This window comes from Aulonocara sp. 'chitande type north' Nkhata Bay, linkage group LG3 (assembly GCF_057382095.1).
Source record: "Aulonocara sp. 'chitande type north' Nkhata Bay isolate Kocher_YH1m ecotype deep benthic linkage group LG3, A_spYH_male_GT1.1, whole genome shotgun sequence".
NCBI classification, from domain to species: Eukaryota; Metazoa; Chordata; class Actinopteri; order Cichliformes; family Cichlidae; genus Aulonocara; species Aulonocara sp. 'chitande type north' Nkhata Bay.
The window spans coordinates 7,380,455-7,398,244 of NC_141346.1; positions in this window are offsets into that span (position 1 = coordinate 7,380,455).

Genomic DNA, 17,790 nt, shown 5'->3' on the forward strand with positions numbered 1-17,790 from the left:
TTAGTTTGAAGGAGACAAACTGCAGACGCAGCATTTCCTGTTCCTGAGTGTAAACCTGAGCATTTGAAATGAGCTCCACAGGGAAGCTGTAGGTGACAGAGATGCTCACAGACTCACTGACGTTACAGTCTGTCAGCATCACGCAGTATCACAGACACACGGGAAGATTTAGTGCAAGTGCTGAGAGACACACAGCAGACATGTTGACTGGAAACATGTCAGACTGAAATAAAGCAGAAGCACATGTTAGCACATGCTAATATGATGTGGATGTGTTTAGTGTGGGAGCAGGACTCACCTGAGACACACCTGTGTGGATGCTGCTGCTTCCTGCTCTGCTCTTTCTGCTGATTCAGCGTCTTCATCACGTCTGAGGCTCTGTCACAGTTTGTTTGTTAACATCATCATGGACACAACACAAGCACATCTATGTGACATTTCCTATGGTTGTGATTGATGTGGATGTAGAACATGTCACTATCTCATTGTTTAATAAAGTAAATGTTCCATTAGAAACACAGACAGTAGAATTATAAACAGAGTTTGAAACACGAGACATTTGATGGAAGTTTGACCTCATTTGACCTTGAAGAGCTCAGAGCTCCAAAATGGCTCTAAAGAGCATTATTATCACTTTGACCTTCAGATCCATCTGTTGACCTTGAAGTGAGGTCAGAGGTCAGATGTGAGCTGATATCTTCATGTGCTCCTTTCTACATGTTGATGATCCACAGCACACTTGTTCCAATCCTGCTTTCTAAGTTTGAGGCTTTTCTCAGTTTCCATCAATAAATCATGAAGTCGACCTTGAAGACTTGGGTGGATGTGAGCCAGATGTGAACAGATGTTTAACATGAGCCCGCTCTACACCCCTACAAAGTTTGATCAGAGTTCATTCACAACTATTCGAGCTGTCGTGTTCACACACAGAACGACACGCACACACACGCTACCACAAACATAACCTGTGTTTTCAAGGTGAGCTAAAGCTCCAGGTGTCACATCAAACACTCACAGGGAAAACACCAATCACAGCACGCACACATATACTGAACATGACAGAGAGAGTTATTAGAGACCAGCTTTTATCACATTTATTCTTCCTCAAAGTTCCAACAGAGCCGAACAACCCAGAGGGAAATGTCCGGGTCCTCCCAGCAGCCAGTGAGCTTCTGTAGAGAGGACACGTGAATAAAGCCGCAGTGATCCACAAACACAAACAGCTCTTTGCTGCCTTTGACTCCTTACTTGATGCAACAGCTGATGCTGTCAAACAAAAACAAACTTCATGTTGACCATCAAACTGATCTTTATTGTCTTTCTTGCAGAAAGTTTCATTATTTCATGGGCAGCTGAAAGAAGTAAGAAGTGCAGAATATGACAGGAAATAAGTGGAAGAACAAAATCTTCATTTCCTCCAAGTCTTCTGGGCCTGGATGTGATGGAAACACTCACTGAGTCCACTGCTGTGCTCATCACTGAAGCTCATAATGCAGCAGGTAGTATTGCACATTTGCAGGACTGAAACATGTTGGAAACCTTGGAGGATTTCCTGCTTCTTCTCCAGGTCATTGAAGCAAACTGCTGGGCCTGAGCGGGCAGTTTCCCATCGAGTGTCCAAAAACTCTTTAACATGGTGGAGATTTCATAGCCACGCTGTAACCACGCTGTAAGAACACGAGGATGATCCACCGTCACCGTTCTCATAGGGGGGTGGTCTGATTGGTGGAGTTTCTCTGTTGTTGTCGAGTCTTTACTTTACAGTAGAAACTCCTGCAGGTGACTGTTGTTGTCATTTGCTGCTGTAGAAATAAAACTGAAGGAGTTTTGCAGGTAGAAGATATTTGATTTACAGCTTCTCACACACGAGACCAGGCCTGCAGCTATCCATTATTTTAGTGTGTAAACAGACTCCGCCTCCACGTTAAACTGTGACATCATCATCACTGCTGCTGTTATCAGTGTTTGTGTTTAACACTGGAGGCTGTGTGGGCTTAATGTGCTCAGACTTTGATTCACACGCTGCTCATGAACACGTTTCTATTGGAGGTCTGTGAAACATGGAAGCAAAGAATTTTATAATCGAATTATTGGAATCACTCGATGAATCGTTGCAGCTCTACACGAGACACTTTCTTTAAAAACCATCAGACTGCTTTCATACATGTTAACGCTTAAATACAGAAAACTTCAGCCTGATATTCCCGACGTATGAAACTCTGTTCAAATCCAGATGAACTTTTTTACAAAGAGCCTGTTTCTGTTAATATCACATCAAAAGTCTGTGATGGTGTTCGGTCTCGTTTCCCAGCTTTCCTGTTAAACACAACACTTTTCATTTCAGTGAAGTCCAGTGGATGGTGCTGCCTCTGCTGGTCCCTTATACTGCAGTGTTGCTGGAATACTGCTCTGCTCTCACCCACCTCCTCCTCGGCCTCCTGAAGGTCTCCACCTCCACTGCTGCCTACGGCCTCAGCAGCCTGTCCATTCCCCTGAAGTGCTCCTCTTCTTGGCTCCACCTTGTGGATGACCTCCTGAACTGTTTCTGCTCCCCTCTGAGTTTTTATTTCTTTAAGTTCCTGTCTGTTGGTCGTCTGCTTCCACTCCTGGACTCTGAAGCTTCTTCTGTTTTCTCTGATTTTGATTTTCACTTTGTTCCCCTGGAGATGTTTGTGCTCTTTGGACGTCTGCATGAAACCTAATAAACTGTTGGTGTGTTTGTTTAGACTGTGTCAGGTTTGAATTTGGTTCCACTCACTCCTGGATCATAACACAGTTTGATTTAGAAGAGGTCAGAGTAACATGTTAAACATGTTTATATATCTTATTTTTAAATTATACTTCTCTTAAAGCTGTTCCCACTGGTTTGAATCCAACACAACACATTTATAATAAAGACAAATAAACCAGTTTTTAAAAAGCCAAAACGTTTGTACCATTTGTACCAATTACAGCCCAAATGAAGACTTCAGATGCAAAAAGCTCTGAGTCAGTTTTACCCTCTTTGTTGTGAATGAGGCTCCTATCTGAACGATCTGGGTCCTTACCTGAACTCTCTCCTCTGAAGACTGGAGGCTCACATCTGACTGCAGGACTAACTCTGCTGGGTCAGGCTGGGGTCAGTGGGCTCACTGGGTGGCAGGTTCACTGCTCTGAGCTTGTGTGTCCCTGTCATCCCTTTCTTTCTTCCCCCTTTAACTGATCCATAATGGTCTGTCCCACCTGCTGAGCCGTTTGTGTTATCAGCTCATTTAAAAGTAGAGAACAGAAAGCTGCACTATGACCTGGTGTAACAGGCGACCCTTCAGCTGACCTCCCCACAGCAAAGCTGAAACAGTGCCTTGCTTCACTTTGTCAGACAGGTTGTGTCTAAGTGATCTCGTGATTCAGCAGGTCTGCAGTGATCAGGTCTGGGTGTGGCTGCTGACACTGAACTCAGCTTTCTAAAAATGTGTTTCATTACAGTTAATTCATGTAGGTTTGGATTATTTCTCCCTGAAGAATAAACACCTTCATTTAGAAACTGCATTTTGTGTTTGTTTGTGTTTGTCTGATATTTACATTTGTTTGATGATCTGAAACATTGAAGTGTGGCAAACATGCATAAAAGAGGAAATCAGAAAGGGCTTCATGAAGAAAACCAACTGGACCGACGTGACGGAGTTCTTTACTTTCACTAATCTTCCTTCAGACCACTGGAGAAACTGATGGATTCAACAATGGGATGATCAGTGCGTGATGGGTCGTCCTCACTGAGCTCTCAGAGGAGCTCACCACGACACAAACGAGACGTCGACTGGAAGGTTTCCCAACTGCAAACCCCGATCACTGAAGCGTGGCAAGGTGTGGGCCGACCAAAGCCACAACTGGACCACAAGAACAAAGCAGACAGAGCCAAACAAAGACAACAAGATTTCACATCCAAGTAACAAAGATGGTAAAGTCAGCAGTCGGTGTGAGAAATGTGGTGAAGCTGTGAACAGCTGGAAACGTTTGTCTGTGTGTGGAGGACACAGAACAATCCACACCAAACATTAAACTCACTGTTTTCATCCGTTCAAAGACCAAACACTGTGGTTCATAACATTTAACTGCTCACAGTGACACCGAGTGGGAAATCCACGGTGTTAAAAAGCTTCCCACATGTTTGCTCCATGTTTCTATCTAATGGAAGGCCCAACACGTCCGTCCATCTACCAGGTTTCATTTGTATTATCGTTCTTCTGGGTTCAGAGCAGCACAAGAAGGGCCCTGGACTCACTGGAGCTTTTTCATTTATGATCCTTTTTGAATCTTTCTGACAAACAGTGAAAATGTGTTTCTTTAATCTCCGTCTATATTTTCATCATAAAAACTCCACAGGACTCTGAGCCCTTATGATCCCTGCACAAACTCATCTCTAACCCTCTGCTGATCTTTGCTCCATGGATTTAACTCTTCACTGAACTGGACGTCCACAGTGTTCAAATCCCTGCAAGCAGGATGAAGTCCAGCCAGCCAATCACAGGACAGGAAGTGATCAGCTGACACAGTGATTTGAAGCTGTCAGGGTGAGGCTGCTTCATGCAGGTGTGAAACTATGAGGAAGCTGAACGCCTCCTCTTTCCTCAGCAGTGATCTGTGGCAGTCTGCCATCATGTTTGGCTGCTCACACTGAATGTGACTCACTGAAAGCTGAACCATGTTTTTGATGATCACACTTTAATTTAACAGCTGAACAATGAACTTTTAGAAAGAGTCACATCTGACAAACAAGCTTTTACCTTCATGTTGTTGAAGTTTCACATGTTCAAATATTTCTGTCATTTCAATGAGCAACATAAATGTTGATGTGATGTCCAAGTAAAACACAGAGTTTAGATCGATTTAAAAACGTCTGTAATCCAGATGATTCCAAACAAAGTGTAAAATAAGAGCAACATTTCATTGAAGCTGTGGCTTCATTTATCACAGTGTCACAAAGAGCTTCCTGTTTCCAGCCTGTCAGCTCTCACAGTGTTATATTGCACATGTGCTGTGAGTAATAATCTCAATAATAATAATAGAAATGAATAAATAAAGAGATAAACAGCACCAACAGGAGCCTGCAGAGAGTTTCTGCTCTTGCAAAGACAAACATGTTTGTTCCAACAGAACATTCAGATCATAATTCAGATGTGAAAAGCTGTCAGACAGGACAGCTTATATAAACACAGTGTTTAGTTTGTGAGAGCAGGTAAAGGCAAAGAACCAGGAATGAACTGTGGGGACCTGATTGGACGCTTTGGATTTCCTGATCTCACAACCACGAGTGCTGCTGCTGCGCCCTGCTGGGGCCAGTTTCCCCCCAACTGTCCCCTTGAACCACCTGGAGGTGTGAGCGCTTAATGTTAGGCGTTAGTTATTAATGTTACTGATGTTCTTTTGTGTTTTGGGAACTAATTACTAAAGTGGGCTTAACTTTATCATTGACCTGCTGGCGTTCGGTTTATTTCCACATAGTCTAGTTTGATGCACGTTCATGTCACAAGCTTCAAAACGTTTGTCACACTGGGAGTGACCTATGACCCTAAAGCTAAATGCACCTTTCACTGAACATGAGCTCACTGCACAACAATGACTGCAGATCTACACACAGACACACACACAGGCGGTGTGTTGAGGTGAATAACAGACTTTTAATTTGCTTCTTAGGAATAAAAATGCTTCCCAAATATTTCATATGAATAAAAATGTAGAAACATCTGGAGCACAGATGTGTAAAGATGCTGTGATATTCAATCAGAGTCAAAATGAGGAAAGAGGAACAGACGGTTTCCAGATCAGCACACATGACCCTGCAGCAGAGTTCACTATAGTGCACGGTGGTTGTAGATGGACTGGAGTAAGAGCACATCTGAGATGGAAACAAGGAGCACAGGCTGTATGTAGGAGATGGATGAAGCCTCCAGTCACTCACACAGTCCCATCTTAAAGCCTCCAGCCTGGTGTTTAGAAACTGGCGAGAGGGAAGCGAGGGGACGCTGACGCAGCAATAACGTGTGGCTACAGCATGAACATTGTTGTGTTGGAGACCAGAAACCCATCCATCTCTCACCAGAGTGGGCTTGTTTATTTAGAGGTGCAGTTACTGCAACGCTAAGGAAACACTGCCTCCGTCTTTCACACAAAGCCTGGAGTTCCCTGCGTGAGAGCAGGCATGGATAGACCTGACTGTTGGGAACATATCCACCGACTTCTGAGCGTTGAAGTGTTGACCGGTCTGCAGGCTCAGGCAGCAGCTGACTGTTAGCCTGATGCTGCAGAGGAAGCTGTCAGCAGCTCCCACAGAGCCTGACTGACTGTGAGAGGACAGAGGGACTTCAAATCCAGCATGGCTTCAGCCTGTGAGGAACTATTCGCCGTGGTTATTTGTAGTACGATGAATCGTGTCTGCAGATCAAAGCGTGACTGTGAGATAATCACAGGCAGTGGCTGAGATACAGTATGGTGGCATTAAGTGCAGATTCCTTCAGAGCGCCATGCTTAAGCTGGACAATGTCAAATTCAATTTTTCCAGAAGGAATTCAGGAGAAATTTCTGTCCTTTAAAAAGATTTAATTTGCTGCAGCAGTTGAAATGACAAGTTCACAGCACTGGAGCGCAGTGTGACACAACAGTCTGCCTCACACCAAGGATGACCCTCATTGGGCCGTACAGCTCATGTGACAGTAACAAAGATTATTATGGCCGTCTTCTCCCAGAACCACACAGTCTGCTGTGACTCCTCCCCGTTCAGTCTGACCTCGCCTGGTTTCTGCTCCTTCTCCTGTGAGAGACAGGAAAGAAAAGCATCTCCCTCCATGGCCTCCATTAGATCCACAGTGTAGTTCAGGATATGTTGTTGGGACGTCCTGACCCAGAGACTATTCTCACCATTATTATGTGTCTGTGTGAGCATTGCTGCAAACCCTCTGCACTCGACGTCATCCTGCAACATTTCAAATCCAGGCAGTAACGCTGGACGAAGCTTTAAAGCCTCAAACACGGAGCACCAACTCGTCTATGAGCACATTTGCATTGTGTAGAAATACAGTAATGAAATAGCTTCATTTAAATCTTTGATAAACAATTGAATCATTTTTCAATCCTAACAACAAAACTGCTCCATCGCTTTTATTCACACTGAGATCAAATGAAAAGAAGACCGGCCTGACTGCTTTGGGAATATTTCTAAATGCCTCCATCTGCTCCTCTGTGCTGTGTTCAAAAACAAGCAGCCAGCTGGGAAATCCCGCTCACGCCCCAGCCCTCGCTCAGAAATACAAGCTGCAGCTGCAGAAGTGTGAGCAGCACATGGACAGCTTCACAGAAAGAAGATTCAAAGTGAAAATATTTGACTTTTCTTTTTTTCATTGGTTGAGCAGTTGACAGCTGCTGCTTTAAGAGCTCAAGCCTACGAGGCTAAAACAGGTCACTTTGGCTGCAGTGATGCTATTTTTATGTGTCTTTACAACGCGAGTGATGGCTGTGGCGTGGTGGGAGGGAGCGTCTTTTAAATGCAGTCATTAAATATTCCTCTGCTCTGAATGAATCCCAGGAGCTCTGGCTGCTCCGTACCCAGCAGGGCGGGGCCTGTGTCGTACCCAGCAGGGCGGGGCCTGTGTCAGAGGGAATGGCAGGAACGTCACTATCACGTCTGCACTCTGTGTCTTTGTGCTGCTGCTCGTCTCCCACCACCCTGCAGTTCAAAGGGTTTCTGCATGGTGCCACCTCCTTTCTGTTTACATGAGGTCGTCCATCAGCCCTTCCCCACCAGCGCTGAGCTGTATGTGTGCAGCTTCTTTTCTAAGGCGAGCAGTGCAACAACATTTCTGAATCAGCAGAGTACCATGTCCACAAATACGGGCCTGCAGGTCTGTCTGCACTCACAGCTAAATACACATGAAAGCATTTTACTGGTGGACATCACTGAAGGTTTCCTTCATAAATATAAAGAAATACTTAAAAAATAACAAACATTGAATAGAAGTGATTTGATTTCATGAGGTTTTATTTAATAATCTGTTTTCTTTTGGAAACGAGGACCAAACAGATTTGTGGAGCAGTAAGTCCAATAACGTCGGTGCTGGTCACAAGTTTTCCAGCTCACTGCATCTTCGCTTACTTCCTTGTCTCTGACCTTTGACCTCAGCTTTGTCCCTGATTTCTTTCTCTCTTTTGAAACAGTTTTTAGGAGGCAGTGAATTCTTTGGAAGCTGATGTTTGGTGCGCCCTCACCAGCCCAGAGAGATAAGAGGAGCCGAGACTCTGTGATAAGATTCAGCGATTAAACCAAAACTTCTTTTCTTTGTTTGTTCACTGATGTTTAGTCTGAGAAGTGCCGACTCCCTGAATACTTCTGTGGTCACATGACCATCGAGGTCTAAGATGTTTCAGAAGGACACAGTGGGGGGGGTTAGCATTTATAAGGTCCTGTTTCTGGTTTCCTGATGTCCAGCACAGCCAACATCCACAGAATGTGGTTCATTCATGGAATAACGCTTATGCTGCACAACAGGCTGCTCACTTTTTGATCAATCTCCATCAAAGGTGTGCACATGATTTTCTTTTATGTTTGTGTGTTTTCACAGTGACCTCATCCTCATGTGTCCGTTTTTATCTGGATAGCTGCAGCTGATTTTCTGAAAACCATAAACATCTTAATGTCTCCTGTTTGAGAAAACACACAAACAGAATGTTTGTTTAAAAAACAAAAAAGATGTGCAGTGGTAAGACTACACATCCTTGGAGCGGGAGTCGCAAGTTCGATTCCCATGCAGTATCCAGTAAGGGTCCTGGCTAGACCCTTCATGCTACAAACCAAAAGGCCCTGGAATGGCTCGGCTACGTCTGCAGCCTGTCCACAACACGGACACAAGAACATCTCACTGCATGTCGTACTCTGTGTGATACTGTATGTGACAGATAATAAAGCTGGATTGTTGTTGTGTTAAAAACACTCTGTGGATATGATGCTTTGTCGTCCTAAACAAGGCATGAGTGTGTGCGATATATATCAGATTTATGATTTTTTTAAATGTCTCCTCTCTGTAAGAAAAGATTTTTGTATAAGTGATGAAACAAATGAAAAATAACAGTTGTCAAAATATTTTCCCCATTTCTTTCTGTCACTCCTGTTTTGTTTTGTTTGTACTATGAGACTTCTTTTTCAGCTCAAAAAAGAGAACAGCCAATCAGAGTCTGCATGTGTCCCAACCATCCAATCACAGTGTGTGGGCCTGCATGCCTGTGATGGCTGAGGTGAAGTACACCTGAGGGTTCGGGGACTGTCTCTGTCATCGTTCTTCAGTTTTACAGCTGACCTGTTGTACTGGTGTAGCTGCTCCACTGATGCTCACATTAAGAACAGCTACAGTTTCAGATAACAAGGTCAGTAACCCCCGTGAGCCCAAACCGAGTGCAGCAGTCTGTGTTCAGGATGACCCTGAATCATACAGTTTTACATGTGCAGTTTTATACCCCAACAATAACACATTTTTAGGACGATCATCTTCTGGAACCGATGTGGCCGTCCTGTTGTCTCCCTTCGAGCCTCCTTCTTACACTCACGTCCCTCGTTACCTGCTCCTTTCCTGGAACGACAGAGACAAAAACAACTCTCTGCCTAGCCCTGATTATTTAATATGATCCTGGTTCTATTTATCTAGTTCGGGAGATTCTGTTTGGACTCCCTTTGGCCCAGAAATATCCTTCTAACCGTTATCTGGTGTGATGTAAGCATGTAGCAAAGAGACCCTCTGTGCTCCTGCATCAATTCTCTATCAGTCATAGCCCTGAACGACGTTTCTGACCCTCAAAGCATGGAGCGCCAACTGATTTATGAGCACATTGCATTCTCTATATAAAAATAATGAAACAGCTTTATTTAATCATTTTCAACCCTAGCAGTCCCTCCTTTCACACGTATTTTAATGTGAATCAAAAGAACGTGTTTCGTTCAGCCTGCTGTCCCACAGCTTCCCCTGCAGTGTGATGCTCAGTCTTTCAGCTTCTCCCTCTTAGCTGGAGTCCTGTGCTCAAGTCAGTGCTAAATCAGCTGTCGCCCTCCTTTGGTCAGTTACTGGGTGTTATAGACCGTCAGCCTGCCCTCTTAGGAGAACCACCAAACGAACACAGACATTTTACCTTTTAAACATCATCCAGTGTTTCTTTAATCATTAAAAGCCTGAGTATGCAAATAAGAAATATACATTTAGCCCTTCCTGCCTCTCAACACCTGGGGGCTCCAACTTACAGTGGGGCAAAAAGGTATTTAGTCAGCCACCAACTGTGCACGTTAAAAAGATGAGACTCTTCATCATAGGTGTACCTCAACTATGAGAGACAAGATGAGTTTAAAACAAACCCAGAAAATCACATTGTCTGATTTTTAAAGAATTTAGTTGCAAATTATGGTGGAAAATAAGTATTTGGTCAATTTGGTCAATAACAAAAAGTTCAAAATACTTTGTTATATACCCTTTGTTGGCAATGACAGAGGTCAAACATTTTATGTAAGGTTTTCACACACTGTTGCTGGTATTTTGGCCCATTCCTCCATGCAGATCTCCTGTAGACCAGTGACGTTTTGGCGCTGTCGCTGGGCAACACAGACTTTCAACTCCCTCCAAAGATTTTCTATGAGGCTGAGATCTGGAGACTGGACAGGCCACTCTAGGACCTTGAAATGCTTGGTTGTGTGTTTGGGATCATTGTCATGCTGAAAGATCCAGCCACGTTTCACTTCAGTGCCCTTACTGATTCCATTTTGGTTTCATCTGACCATATAACATTCTCTCAATCCTCTTCTGGATCATCCAAATGGTCTCTAGCAAACTTCAGACAGGTGAGTCTTCAGACAGGTGAGATCTTGCATGGAGCCCCAGATCGAGGGAGCTTATCAGTGGTCTTGTATGTCTTTGGAGAGTTGATTTCTTCACGCAAAGATGCTTAACTATTGCAGAGTCAGTCGTCCCAGCCTAGTGCAGGTCTACAATTTTGGTTCAGGTGTCCTTTGACAGCTCTTTGGTCTTGTCTATAGTGGAGTTTGGAGTATAAATGTTTGAGGTTGTGGACAGGTGTCTTTTATACCAATAACGAGTTTAAACAGGTGCCATTAATACAGGTAAAGCGTGGAGGACAGAGGAGCCTCTTACATCTAGAATTTCCATCCATCCATTCTCTTTCAGGATTACTTTCCAGGATTTGTAGACTCATATTTTTTCAGACTGGTGAACCTCTGCCCTTCTTCTGAGAAACAGTATTTCTCTAACATGCTCTTTTATGCTCACTTATGTTTCTGATATGCTGCCGATTAATTAATAGCCAAATGTTTGGTATCATGTGTTCCTTCCCTCAAATTAAAAATGAGCCAATGTTTTTCTTAAATGGTCAATTGTCTCAAGTTATACTATTGTAAATAAATTATTTATTTATGAGGTTTGGAAGTCAGTTTTGTTTTTGTTGTTACTGTGTGAAACACTATCCTGGGCTTTTGGGAATTGATTTTCTTTACATCATATTTATGCTTCTCCTTAGTAAAGTTCATTCTTCCCTTGTTAAATTAAAGTGTAATCACCAAATACTTTGTTCAGCTTTACAGGGAGTCAGAGTTTCTCTGTCAGGTTTCAATGAGCTCACATGTATGCTGTTATGACATGGTCTGATTTTCTCACCCAATAAAGGAATATTTCATATATCAGTCTACTCTTCATTCTATCAGACACAGTTATCACAGCTCGTACACATATATGTACGCATTGAGCCAAATTTAGTAATGCCAACATACTGAAGGAACAACATTTGTCTCTTATATATAATACATCTATATATACACGGTCAAAGATACTTGTCTTTGAGTGAAGATTTAAGGTGATAGGACATATAAATGACTGCAACTTGAACTTTACTGAAGCTCAGTGTTTGACACAGAGTTCACTCACATGAATTTCACTCACATGTGCTGTACCAGTGTACCTGCACATGTGATGTGACAGTAAAAGTGATTTGATTTGAGAGTTCAAACTCACTGCTGTAATAACTAATAATGATTGACATTAATGACATCTCATATTTACACTGACTTTAGTCTCATGAACAACATTAACTATTTGTTATTTACTAGCTAATCTTATATGACTGTTCAGTACATATACAGGGAGTGCAGAATCATTAGGCAAGTTGTATTTTTGAGGAATAATTTTATTATTGAACAACAACCTTGTTCTCAATGAACCCAAAAAACTCATTAATATCAAAGCTGAATGTTTTTGGAAGTAGCTTTTAGTTTGTTTTTAGTTTTAGCTATTTTAGGGGGATATCTGTGTGTGCAGGTGACTATTACTGTGCATAATTATTAGGCAACTTAACAAAAAACAAATATATACCCATTTCAATTATTTATTTTTACCAGTGAAACCAATATAACATCTCCACATTCACAAATATACATTTCTGACATTCAAAAACAAAACAAAAACAAATCAGCGACCAATATAGCCACCTTTCTTTGCAAGGACACTCAAAAGCCTGCCATCCATGGATTCTGTCAGTGTTTTGATCTGTTCACCATCAACATTGCGTGCAGCAGCAACCACAGCCTCCCAGACACTGTTCAGAGAGGTGTACTGTTTTCCCTCCTTGTAAATCTCACATTTGATGATGGACCACAGGTTCTCAATGGGGTTCAGATCAGGTGAACAAGGAGGCCATGTCATTAGTTTTTCTTCTTTTATACCCTTTCTTGCCAGCCACGCTGTGGAGTACTTGGACGCGTGTGATGGAGCATTGTCCTGCATGAAAATCATGTTTTTCTTGAAGGATGCAGACTTCTTCCTGTACCACTGCTTGAAGAAGGTGTCTTCCAGAAACTGGCAGTAGGACTGGGAGTTGAGCTTGACTCCATCCTCAACCCGAAAAGGCCCCATAAGCTCATCTTTGATGATACCAGCCCAAACCAGTACTCCACCTCCACCTTGCTGGCGTCTGAGTCGGACTGGAGCTCTCTGCCCTTTACCAATCCAGCCACGGGCCCATCCATCTGGCCCATCAAGACTCACTCTCATTTCATCAGTCCATAAAACCTTAGAAAAACCAGTCTTGAGATATTTCTTGGCCCAGTCTTGACGTTTCAGCTTGTGTGTCTTGTTCAGTGGTGGTCGTCTTTCAGCCTTTCTTACCTTGGCCATGTCTCTGAGTATTGCACACCTTGTGCTTTTGGGCACTCCAGTGATGTTGCAGCTCTGAAATATGGCCAAACTGGTGGCAAGTGGCATCTTGGCAGCTGCACGCTTGACTTTTCTCAGTTCATGGGCAGTTATTTTGCACCTTGGTTTTTCCACACGCTTCTTGCGACCCTGTTGACTATTTTGAATGAAACACTTGATTGTTCGATGATCACGCTTCAGAAGCTTTGCAATTTTGAGACTGCTGCATCCCTCTGCAAGATATCTCACTATTTTTGACTTTTCTGAGCCTGTCAAGTCCTTCTTTTGACCCATTTTTCCAAAGGAAAGGACGTTGCCTAATAATTATGCACACCTGATATAGGGTGTTGATGTCATTAGACCACACCCCTTCTCATTACAGAGATGCACATCACCTAATATGCTTAATTGGTAGTAGGCTTTCGAGCCTATACAGCTGGGAGTAAGACAACATGCATGAAGAGGATGATGTGGACAAAATACTCATTTGCCTAATAATTCTGCACTCCCTGTATGAAGCCCAACAATCATGTTTTACAGTCCTGTGGTTTCAGCCTCAGATACTTATTAAATCACACAATGCTTGTGTAGAAACAAACAAAATATGTTCTCCTTCATTTCTGTCAACCACATGTTTCCAGCTATCATGGTTGCTAGGCAACCTGGGCAGCGCGATGGAGGCTAGACCGTCCCATTTCACGAGCCTCACACTTCCGGCCTTAGCGGTCTTTGGGTACGCGTCCCTTGAGGACCGTTGAGGCTGCATACTTTAAGGCTGCAGACCCTGAATTGGGATACAGCCTTTGTGTCAGTGTCACATCGTTAACGTCAGTTCTCCCTCGTGCTGTGTCTCTCCTGATGTTTTCTTGAGTATTTTGGTTCTAGCTGTCCAGTTTAGGTTTTCTGTTTGGTTTTCCTTTGGTCAGCATTAAACCTGTTTTCAAGTTCACGTTCTGCCTCCGTGAGTCCTGCATTTGGGTCCAATCCCTGCCTGCTACACAGCGCACCATGACAGTTATATGTGTTGCACTAGTTTAAAAGTTTTATGTTATGGATAAATTGATTAAAACAAAGAGCAATTGTCACTGAACTCATTTTATTTACAAGTATTTTTAACGTGTAGGAACATAACACTAACTTTGAACAATTTTGAATTGATATGTATTTAACAACAGTAAAGTAAATAACAATAACAATAAAACAAGAATACTTATAATACAGCAACAGAAATCAGGCCTTGGATCCTCCTGGTTAAACAAACGGTCCAGGACTGGGACACTCAGGTTAATCCTGCAGGGTTTGGTCTGGTTAACTTCTGCTGTTTTTGTGTGTGACCCCGCCCACACCTGCAGTTATACTGTATGATGATATAAGTTTCTACGCACTGAATGTGTCATTTCAGTAGAACAAGAAGAGAATCAATAAAAACACAAAAGCCTCTGAGCTTTGGATCACAAATACACAGCAACAATAATCAGATGTGCAAATGTCATATTATTGTGAACAAGAGCAGCTTAATCAGAATCAGAATACTTTATTGATCCCTAGGGGAAATTATTTTTGATTACAGTGCTCCAGTATTAACAAACAGTAACAAAGACAGACAAAACACTAAGTAAGAATAGCACAATATATACAGGCATATTTATACACAAAATCCACTTATTAATAAATAGCTGAAAAAGGAAGAACATGTGCAAAAAGGGTGTAGCTGTTGCAGTAACCAGTGTGTTGAGTGGATGCGTTGTACAGGGAGATGGCCACAGGCAGGAAAGATTTCCTGTGTCGTTCAGTGGTGCTTTTTGGTAATCTCAGTCTCTCACTGAACGTGCTCCTGTGACTGACCAGCATGTCATGGAGTGGGTGGGAGGTGTTATCCAACATTGTCTTTTTCGTGGACAACATCCGCCTCTCCAACACCACCTTAAGGGAGTTGTTAAGGTTCAAATATTGAGGGGGAGAGTACAAACAACCATTGGTCCAGAAGATCTTGGTCAAACCATTGATTTTAATGAATACACGCGTGGGAAGACCAGTCTGTACGCAGACAGGGATTAATCTTCGACTTAATCAAAGCATACACAGATTTTTATAGCATCAGGGTTTGAATTAATGACGCCCCTTCATACGTCACAGACAGAATATATACACACATCAAATCAAAACCACAATGACTTTTAACACAGTTTAAAAGAACGTTGTCTTCTATCTCGTCTGGAACACGAGCCCCACATCCTGCCAGACGCTGTTCCTCTTTCCAGAGACAAACATGACCAACCTCTCACCTATAAATGAGTCTAACTAATGTGTGTGTGTGTGTGTGTGTATGTGTTGACCTTACATGCTCTCTCATCTCACCCGTTGCACTTCTGACCTTTTACCAGAACAGAGGCTCATCCTTATGTGTAATAATAACTGAAACTATATGTACTATGTTGAATAAATGTTTTAATCAAGAACCTCTACTAAAAGCTTAATAAAAGAATATAAAAGTATAACAGACAATTTGAATAACCTAGTAATTCACATAGCCTCGTCTAACCTGCTCCTCAGAATAACTTAGACTCTGCTTTCACTTCTGCAAACTCTCTGCAACTTAGTCTTTCTGAAAGACACACACACTGTTTAAACCTCTGAATGCAATATCAATGCTGCAGATTATATTATTAATGCAATCGTAATGATGATGATTATTTACCAATAGCAGTAAAATAATTTCCCTGATCCACAGAGTCCAGCTCCATCCCCACAACATTACTGGCCTTAAGGATCAGTTGATCGAGTCTGTTGGCATCTGCGACCCTCAGCCTGCTCCCCCAGCATGCAACAGCATAGAGGATCGCACTGGCCACAACAGACTCATAAAAAACACCTGAGCATTTTCTGGCAGATGTTGAAGGACCTCAGTCTCCTCAAAAAATAGAGACGACTCTGGCCCTTCCTGTAAAGTGCTGTGGTGTTTTTAGCCCAGTCCAATTAATTGTCAAGAAAAACCAAAGAAAACTGATAGGTTTGTAGCTTGAACCTATTCGCTGGAACACTGAAGACAATGTAATTACACAGCAAGCAAGACACGAAGTAGGCAAAGTTCTTCATGTTTCTCGTGCACGGGAGAGAACCGGACAAACGCCGTTCCTTCGCTTGACCCCAGTTGCTCTCGTCCGCTCCCCCGTAACACTGCTCTTTTATTGAGGTTACATGAATATGCATAGGTTCATTAATGTATGACGTCCACATACACACAAAGAGTACCTTGCCTGTGCATTGTGTAAGTGTGTGTGTGTGTAAGTGTGTGTGTGTGTGTGTGTGTGTGTGTGGGGGGGGGTCAGAGTGTGACCCCATAAATGACTTCCCTAAACCTGCTGGTCTGGAAGTCCAACAGTTCATCTAAACAAAAGGTACTTAGCCTAAAACAGATATAGCCACGTTTATCCTGCCATAAAACAATAAGAGAAGGTACGACCTCTCTCGTGCTCCCAGAGTGCTGTCTAATACACACAAAGTTTGCAGACTATCAAGGATCAAACCTCTACCAATCTACAACTAATTATAAAACTCTAAGCATATATAAGTAGATATTTCTAAGCATAAATGACAATCAACAATACAAAACCTAACAAAAACCCTGAGACACATTTCAAAGAAACACATTCAAACTTGCTGAACATCACAGTGAACACGATGGCTCTCAGGACCCGCTGTCTATTTTTAGCTGCCCGTTCCCGCCAGCAGCTCCTGCAAGATTGCGTTGGGTCCCAGTCCCAATGCAGGGCTCTACTCTGAACATCCAAAGTGTTTGTAGTGACCAACAGAGCCATCATAGTCTCTGCTGTTACGCAGCATCTGTATGTGGAGTTATCAGAAAGCAGCACAAAGCAGAGCTTCAGTCAGACGTCTCCGTGCTTCAGTCTGTGGCTGGTGTCCTCACCGAGTGTTGTTCCTGCTGTTTGAGGTGGATGAAGCTCCTGAGACGGAGCTGTGGAGGAGCACAAACACCTTCAGACTCTTTCTCACATAAATGGAGCCAGAGTGCAGATGTGTTCCTGATGTTCACTCATTTGATGTTTGGAGGATCAGTGAGTTCAAGTCCACACTGAACCTCTTTAAACAAAGTCCCAAAGCAGCATCCAAAGCTCACTTATTCTACTTTGTATTTTCTACTGACTTTTATTTGGATTTCATTTGGACTTTTTCTTTGGCTTCACTTCAGTTTCAGTGAGTTTCCTCAGAGGATTTTCTTCTTTCACTTTAGTTTGGATTCTTTCAAATGTTTCCTTTTGATTGGTTTCAGTCTCACTTTGAGTCTTTGTCCTTGTTTTTGTGTGGAGGGCAGATTGATGAAAATCCGTGCAGCGATTAAAATAAACAGAGAACTTTCTGAAAGCAGTGACTCAGTCTTGTAGACGTCCAGAGTCTCAGTAAACATGAGCATCAAAGCCTCATCAGCCGAGCTGGAATCACATTTTGACCAAACTAACAAACACTCAGACTCAGGAGATTTCCACTGAAGGTGGACACTGATCATGTGACCCAGTCATGTGGTACTGACTGATGTTCTCCAGTGTACTCCATCACTGACAGCAGA